The sequence below is a fragment of the Furipterus horrens genome, unplaced genomic scaffold (assembly GCF_987537825.1).
Source record: "Furipterus horrens unplaced genomic scaffold, mFurHor1.1.pri manual_scaffold_7, whole genome shotgun sequence".
NCBI classification, from domain to species: domain Eukaryota; kingdom Metazoa; phylum Chordata; class Mammalia; order Chiroptera; family Furipteridae; genus Furipterus; species Furipterus horrens.
The window spans coordinates 142540594-142548491 of record NW_028327177.1 but is presented as its reverse complement, the minus strand read 5'-3'; the positions used below and the strand labels follow the sequence as shown (position 1 = coordinate 142548491).

Sequence of the window (7898 nt, the reverse complement as noted above, 5' to 3'; positions counted from 1 at the left end):
CCACGTCTTGTTGCCGGATGGAAATGGATTTTCACCTCCTTTGCCCTTCCTCCTACATAACATTCCCACATTTTTTTGTCACATAAAAAAGAACAGTATCTGGGGGGTGGGGGGAGAGAGGCATGGGAGTAGATTCTCTCCTCTGGACACTTGGCGTGGCGAGATTTGCGCCGCCCTGTTCTCCTACCTGTGCACTGGGTCAATTTACCTAAACTCCACGGCAACAGCAACGTGGGGGCCACGTCTCTGTTACCAACGGTCGTACCTCGGCATTCACCCTGGGGCCTGACACACAGCCATCGCTTCATGAACATTCGATCACTTTTCTCTACCTCCCTGCACGATAAGGCGGTGCAGATTTATTATAAATGCAATTTGACAACATAGCATTTTCTCCTTTTAAAATCACATAAATTTGCGTGGTAGCCATTAGCAGTCCACGCGGTGGGAAAGGAGTTTTTTTATATTTGATTCAGTCTTCCACTGGTAACAGTTGAAGACAAGGAACTTTATCAAAGACACACTAAAAGCAGCTGGCGACAGAGCAAGCAACCCTCAGAAAGCGTACTGTTCAGACGGAAATATTTCTTGCCCTCCTATGCTAATGCTGTCTTCATTAATTAACTCCACCAGACAGTCTATGATTGCTATTCAAGGAAAACAGATGGGCTCCGGGTTAGAGAGCCAATTTTCTAAGCTGACTTGGCTATAAGGAGGACTGCTGTGCATGATTTCGAGGGTAGAATAGTAGATTTATCATTTATATCTCAAATTAAATAAAGAAAAAAGCAAATATGAGCAATGACAAGGTCACACCATTAGGCAGAATAAGGGGAGAGAAATCACTGGGCCCTCTGAGCTAAATTCCAGAGCCTGGATGGGCCTCGCGGGCTAACAAAAGCTGACCCCGGTCAGGAAACAACACTGTCCCTGGCCGCGAGGTACAGGCATCTTCTTGTGGCGACGCGCTGGATGGGCGAAGGCTAGCTCACCCTTCTTGCCCCAAACCCGCAACCCTGGACTTGGACAAACTCAGCTGGCAATTACATTACCCATTTGCTCACCACAGATGACATTACACATCATCTACAGCCCGGAATTAGGGAGAAGGAGCCAATGTTAATCACGAAGATGAGGAGCCCGTGAATCTAACTTCGGAACGCTGGTCTCAGGAGGTGGCCCAATGCAATCCGAATGGAGACATCTGTCCCATGCAGCTTCCCCAGTGCAGACGCTGCAGCCTCCAACTTCCTCTTATTGAAGACGCTCTGATCACTTGGGGCGGCTCCTGTTTAACATGCGTGTAATTCATTGATCCTTGGAAACAACCCTTACTGAGCACTCTCCTCAAACCCGGTGCACTGATACAGCCGTGCTCAATAATCCTCAGGGCACAAAGTATCGCATTTGCGCCTTAGCGTGAATCCATTTATCAGAAATTTCCTCTAGAACGGGTAGAGAGAAACAGGTAGGAAAAAGAAAAAATGCCAAACATCTACTTAATTATACATATATATTTTTATCTACACCTGAGGACATTTTTTCCATTGTTTTTAGAGAGAGCGAGGGAAGGACAGAGGAAAGGAGGGAGAGAAACATCAGTTGGTTGCCTCCCATACACACCAGGACCAGGGATCAAACCCACAACCTAGGTATGTGTCCTGACTGGGAACTGAACCCACAACCTTTTGTCATGGGACGATGCTCCAACCGAGCCACACGGGCCAGGGCAAAAACGCAGCATTTAGAAGCTGGAGTAACTGTGGTGTGTAGATTCTCCAGGACTTTTGGTTGTAAGTAACAGAAGACAATCGATTTTTTAGAGACATTGTCTTTCCAAAGAACCAGCTTTTAGTTTGGTTGATTTCCTTTTTTATTTCATTTTCTTTTTACTGATTTCTCCTCTAATTTTTATTATTTCTTTTCTTTTGCTCGTTTTAAGAATAGCAATTACTGCCAGTGATGGTTGTGAATTTCTTCATCTGAACCAACCCTGTGGTCATGTTGTGTCTGAGGCAAAAAAAAAAAAAAAAAAAGAATAGCAATTACTCTTTTTTTCTTTAGATCCCCAGGGTGGAAACTTAGCTTATTGATTATATATCTTTCTTCTTTTCTAATATACATATTTCATGTTATAAATACATTTATATTATATTTCAAGCACTACTATGCTGCATTCTATAATTCTGTCAGTTGTATTTTCATTTAATTCAAAACATTTAATATTTGTGTCTTGGCACTTTCTCTTTGATGCGTGCGCTATTTTGAAGTGTGCTGCTCAATTTTAAAGGTACTTTGTTTTTTCTCAGTTAAGCTTCCATGACTGGTTCCCAGTGGAATTCCACCGTCGCCGGAGACCGTCCTGTGTACGACGCGTGTGAACTGGTTCAGCTGCATCTTACGGCTCAGCGCGGGGACGTCGTGGGGAAAGGCCCGCGCGCGCCCGGAGGGATGTGCCGTCTGCCCTTGCTGAGCGGTCCGCGCTGTACACGCCCGGGGGGCCAGGCGGGGTGAGGGCGCTGCTCGGGGCGCCCCGGCCTTCCCGGGGTCCCACCTGCTCCATCCGTCAGCGACCCCATCTCAGGAGGTGGGGACAGCGCCCCGGACCTGCCTGACCCACGCCTGGGGGCGCAGGGGCCGAGCCGGCCGCAGCCCCCACGGGCCCCACGCCCGAAAGGCGCCAGGGCGGCTCCTCCGCATCCCGCGGCCTCTCGCCGCTGTCTCTGTCCCGGCGTCCCCGGTCACTGCTGGGGCGCGCGGGACCCTTGCCCCGAGGCTGCAGGCGGCTCCGCACTCCCGCAGGCGAAGAACCTTCCTCTTTGGCTTCAACTTAAAAAAAAAAAAGCACAGAAGGACTGTGATTGGCTCACCTTGCTTCACACGCCTCGCCCGGACCAATCACTGTGCCCACAGGAGCGGGGGGACGCTGATTGGCTCAGGCTGCACCACGTGCTCCCTCCTGGGGCCATAGAAACGGGGGCGTCCCTAGTGACGATAACGAAGCTTGTTCCAAGGCCCGAGGACAGCGAGTTCAGAGGGCGAGACGGCGGGCAAGTAATCCACGCACCGGAAGGGGAAGGAAGGACTCGCCGCAGGCGAAAGCTTGCCCACTTCACCGTCTCATCGACTTCGAAACCTTTTTTAACCCTTTTGGGTGTTTCTAGGAAGGGATGACGTCAAGCCTGGCCTCTCACCGTCCTTGGTGACGTGGACAACTGGGTCCGTTGATCTGACAATACATTTAAACTGAGTTGTGGTGACAGGGACCTCTATGATCTATTACATCTCGTTGCAAAATGTCCGAAGAAATCTCACACGGTGTGGGGGCGGAGATCAAAGCCGCTTTCTTTTCTTTGCCGTTTTTCTAGTCCGTGAACTCCGAGGCCTGACAGGCGTTAAGGCGCAGGCGAGGACAGCAGCGGAGGGCGGATTTTCACTGGGAGCTCCTGCACCCCAACTGCCGCACGATGAAAGTACAAATGCCCTAAAATGGCAATTCCTGGCAGCTCACTCTGAACAAGATTGCCATTTTTAAAAATTAATTCATGGCTGCGTTCCAACAAAACTTTAACACGGATGCTAAAATTTGATTTTCCAACCGTTTTCACGTGTCACAAAATCTTAATTTTCTAAAATCCATTTTAAAAGGTGAAACACCTCCTTAGCTCACGGGCCGTGTGAAAACGGGTGGGGGCTGGATATGGCAGCCCATGGACCGCAGATTGCTGAGCCCGAGCTAGACCTTTGTCCTGAGAGCCTGGTTACGAACTCTGCCCTTGCTGATGTCTAAGGGACGAGGACACTCTTAGTAACAAAACTCCGGCACATGAGGGGACTTACAGCTCTGAATGTCCCCCATCCCCGAAGAGTGTCCCTCTGCCAACTCACAGGTATTTGCTGTTCTTTTCAACCTGTGACCTCTTGTAGTCCACAATACAAAGCAGGTTTAAAAACCCATCTGAGCCCTGGCTGCTGGGGCGCAGTGGACTGAGCGTCGGCCTGCGAGCCAAGTGTCGCTGGTTCGATTCCCAGTCAGGGCACTGGCCTGGGTTGCACATCAGGTCCCCAGTTGGGGGCGCGAGTGAGAAGCAGCCACACAGTGATGTTTCTCTCTCTCTTTCTCCCTCCCTTCCCCTCTCTCTAAAAATAAATAAATAAAATCTTTTAAAATTAAAAAAAAAAACCCATCTGAAAGTCCGCAGGTGTGAGGTCCTTTTCTGAGAGCGAGTGTTGACCTGAGGGGTTAGGGAGGGAAGAGCCCAGGTCTGCAGATTCTCTAACACAGACAGAAGAACTTGGCTCTGTCCTTGCCTTGCGCAGGGCCGGGGGCACGTCCACAGGAGCTGCCTAACCGGGGTTCTGCAACCGCGGTGCCAACTCCCCATTGGCTGTGCCCACGGGGCAGCGCGTGCGCGCGGCTGACAGATCAGGCCCTGTCCCAGGAGCTCCTCTACATCACAGTCTCTGCAGCAGCTGTGAGTCCTTCCTCCCAAATTGGAGCCAATAAACAGAAAGACAGGAAATGAAGGAAGGAAGAAGTGCTCGCAAAGGCCCCGAATGTAATCAGCTTCACAGTCATTCCAGATCGACTACATGTGTATCACCCTCTAAATCCCCCTCGAGGTGGATGTGAAAAGCTGATTCGCTCTGGCTGTATCGTTAATGCGTGCAATTTCGTTTCGGAAAAGTCACTGGCAGAAGAAAAGCAGGAGAGGACGAAGCTGCTGTTTTGATGGACGAGGGTGTGCTCCCTGCTGGCCCAGTCAGACGGAGATGAGGACCAGGTCAGCCTGAAACGCCGGGCACCCTTGCATGAAGGTAGGAGCAGACAGCGGAAAACTGCGGAAGGAACCAACCCTAGTCCAGAGTCACACCTCCCTCTGACCTCTGACCTCCTACAAGACCCCTCACAATTCCCTCTTCCCGACCCCTAAAAGGATGGATTTCACTGGCAGCTCTGCTTTCTTCTTTTCTTTGCCCGGATAAGCCCCTAAGGAAAATAGTCTCTAAAGTATCTGTTGAAAACACATCATGAAACTTGGAAAATACCACAGAAGGGGAGCTGGCAGATGCCTCTTTTCTTGGCTTTGCAGCATCTCCTGTCTTATGTGACGTCTCTGGCAGGAGATGGGGTTAATGGAAGCTGGTTCCTCGGGCGTGCGAGAGGGGGACGTCAGAGGAGGGCACCTGCGAATCCTTCTCTGTCGGGGACCGGCAGTCGCACACACTCCACGTATTTCCTGCAAACTCGATTCTGGTTTTCCCTGAAGCTGTCATGGGATGTTGGTGGGTGGCGAGGAAGTCGGGGACACACACCCCTGGGTGTCCCACCGAGCCTTCCCTCTGATCCAGCTTGGAGCCCAGAGAGGGAACCATATTCTCCTCGCTTTACTGCCAGGGCGGACTGCTCATTAGTTTTAATTATTTTCTGAGATCTGGAGGGAGCCATCAGAAAAAATTAATCGTGGAGGGCAGGACAGCCTTCTGTGATCATAAAAACAAATGAAGCGTTTTGGATTATGCACTTTTTACGATTTATACTCAAATTTGAGCCGAAGGGGGCAGATGGCACGTCTGTGTTTATTTAAAAAGCATGGGGATTTATGATAAATTATAAGTTCTGTTATAAAATAACTTGCCTTTTGCATTGCGTTTTTAACATCAGTTTTGTGGATATGTGTGGGGGAGTCCTTCTCAAACTTCGATTTTGCTAGAAAAATAAATTTAAAAAATAGCACCTCAGTTTTAGGAGATACTTTCAAGATTAGGCCAATTGTGAATGTTGAAATTTTTCTAAGCATTTCTACCACGCTCAGGGAATTCTTTTTTTTTTTTTTTTTTTTTCTTTCCGCCCCTGGAGTAGCATATTCCATTCTGGACAGTTTCCTCCCACCTTGGTTTTATAAATAAGTCTAGTCTTCCTCCCATGACAGCCCTTCAGGTGACAAAGGGCTACTGTGCCCCTTACAGTGTCTGACGGCTTGAAGACTGTGGCTCTGGAATCCATCCGCCAAGTTCCACTGGGGGTCCCGCCGCCCACCAGGAGGGCCTTTGGGCGATCCCTCCGCCCCTGTCGGCCTCGGTTCCTCCCCGTGTCGATGCGTGTGACGGTCACCTGAGAATATTCATCGGCAGCGCTGGACAGAGACCTTGGCGAGGGCACAGCAAACGGTAGTTATCTGTGTTCATGGTTTCACTGTGCTCCTGGGGAGACACGTCGTGGTAAGGTTTTGAGTCCCCTCACTGCCACGGTGACCAACCTGCCCTGCTTTTAGAAGTGACATCCACGTCCTGGGATGGTCTGCCACCGTACTCACTCGCTACGCTGCTGACCCCCTTCAGGGTGTTTCTGTCCTGATGAGACCGCATTTAAGATCCTCAGAAGACCCACGATTGGGGAGCGCCCAGGGAAAAACTGCCTGCAGTGGTGAGAAATGTGTTTGGGGACACTTTCTGACCGATTCTCTGATCACACCTTGCCTGCTCTCTGAGCACGACCTGGCGTTGCTCACACCGTGACCTTGGTCTTCGGATTGGGGCTCACGCTGAAGTAGGTTCGGGCTGGGATTATACAGCATTCCCTCCCTTATCACGGGTGTTACGTTCCAGATCCACCCCCCCACCCCCGCGAAGTAGGAACCTTGCAGGTATTCTACACTCTTAAACGTACGTCACTTTAACAACACACGTGTACAGTACCGCAAAATCCCGCGGTACAGTGAGGCCGCGCTAAGTGCCCCGCGACATAACGAGGGACCGCCGCACCTTCTTATTCAGTCTCTCAGGTCGATCCCCCTACCTGTGCCAGAGTCCGCGCCCCACACCGCAGGGGGGAGTGACCTGATGCTTCCTATGCTTCCGGCGCTGACATTCGCCCTTGACACTGGAGAGTCGCCTGCACCAAGGCACAGACATGGGCTTGGGAATCCGTGCAAGTCTATTGCTCGCCCGCAGGGCTGGATGTTCCCCCACGTCGTGACCCCGCTCCATGGGGGCTGCCGTCTCACGCGGCCGGCTCTGTACCCGTCAGTCATCACATCATGGAAGAACAGTCAGCGGATGCCTCTCTGCAACGTCACGATCCTGCTTCTCCAAAATCTACGTACCTTCTCCTCCGGAAACCCTTTCAAAAGGGAAACAAGGGTGGCCGGCCTCGTGGGGATTTGCGTGATCGCTCCTGCCTTTTGCCTCGGCTCCCAAACTACCTCCGTGCTCCTTGCAATGTATGGGATTCACGAAAAGCCAGGAAAAAAGGATGCGTTTTCTTTCATTGCAAAGAAGAAGGAAACTTACCTGTTCAGCGGTGACCGCTCAGCGCAGGAGGTGATGAGCATGCTGCAGGCTTCCCAGGTGTCCCCACGGTCCCCATGGAAACCCATGGCTGGCACCCCCTCCGTGAGGGCTGGGTCTCCTAGGGGCACTGCCCTGTTCTCAGATGCCTTTGCCCCCTCCTGGCCATGCGACTGCCCTAGAGGCTGTAGCTGGGAGCCCCCTCCTCACCAGGGACCACCAGTCAGCAGGAGACTGCCCGGCACAGTCCCGCGCGCCCCCTCCAGCTTACTGTGGGTCTGAGAGGGGCTTTCTCGGGTGGGGGGAGGGGTCCCCTTCCGAAGAGCCCGCCGCAGCCGTGCCCTCGTTTCCTCTGATGCTGTACCTTAGAGGCGACGCCCGAGATGATAATTAACACGCTGCTCACTGGCGTGCAGAGCAGCCTCCTCTCCTCGTTAAAATTCAGAACTAGCTTTCTTCCTCCCTGGGCCTTTGCAAAGGTTCCACACTGTTTACTCTTTTGAGACTGTGGTGTTTCGGAATCTTTCTGAGATGGAGCTTCTCGTGTGGAACAGGACCGGAGTCCCACACAGCGGGTCACGCGTGAGAAATTATGAGCGGGTTTTAGG

The 7898-nt window shown here is 51.6% G+C and overlaps 1 pseudogene; it reads left to right on the top strand.

Moving 5' to 3' along the window:
• The first annotated feature begins 1954 nt into the window (after positions 1-1954).
• LOC150005541 (small nucleolar RNA SNORD36) lies at positions 1955-2019 on the top strand (annotated as a pseudogene).
• Positions 2020-7898: the final 5879 nt, after the last annotated feature.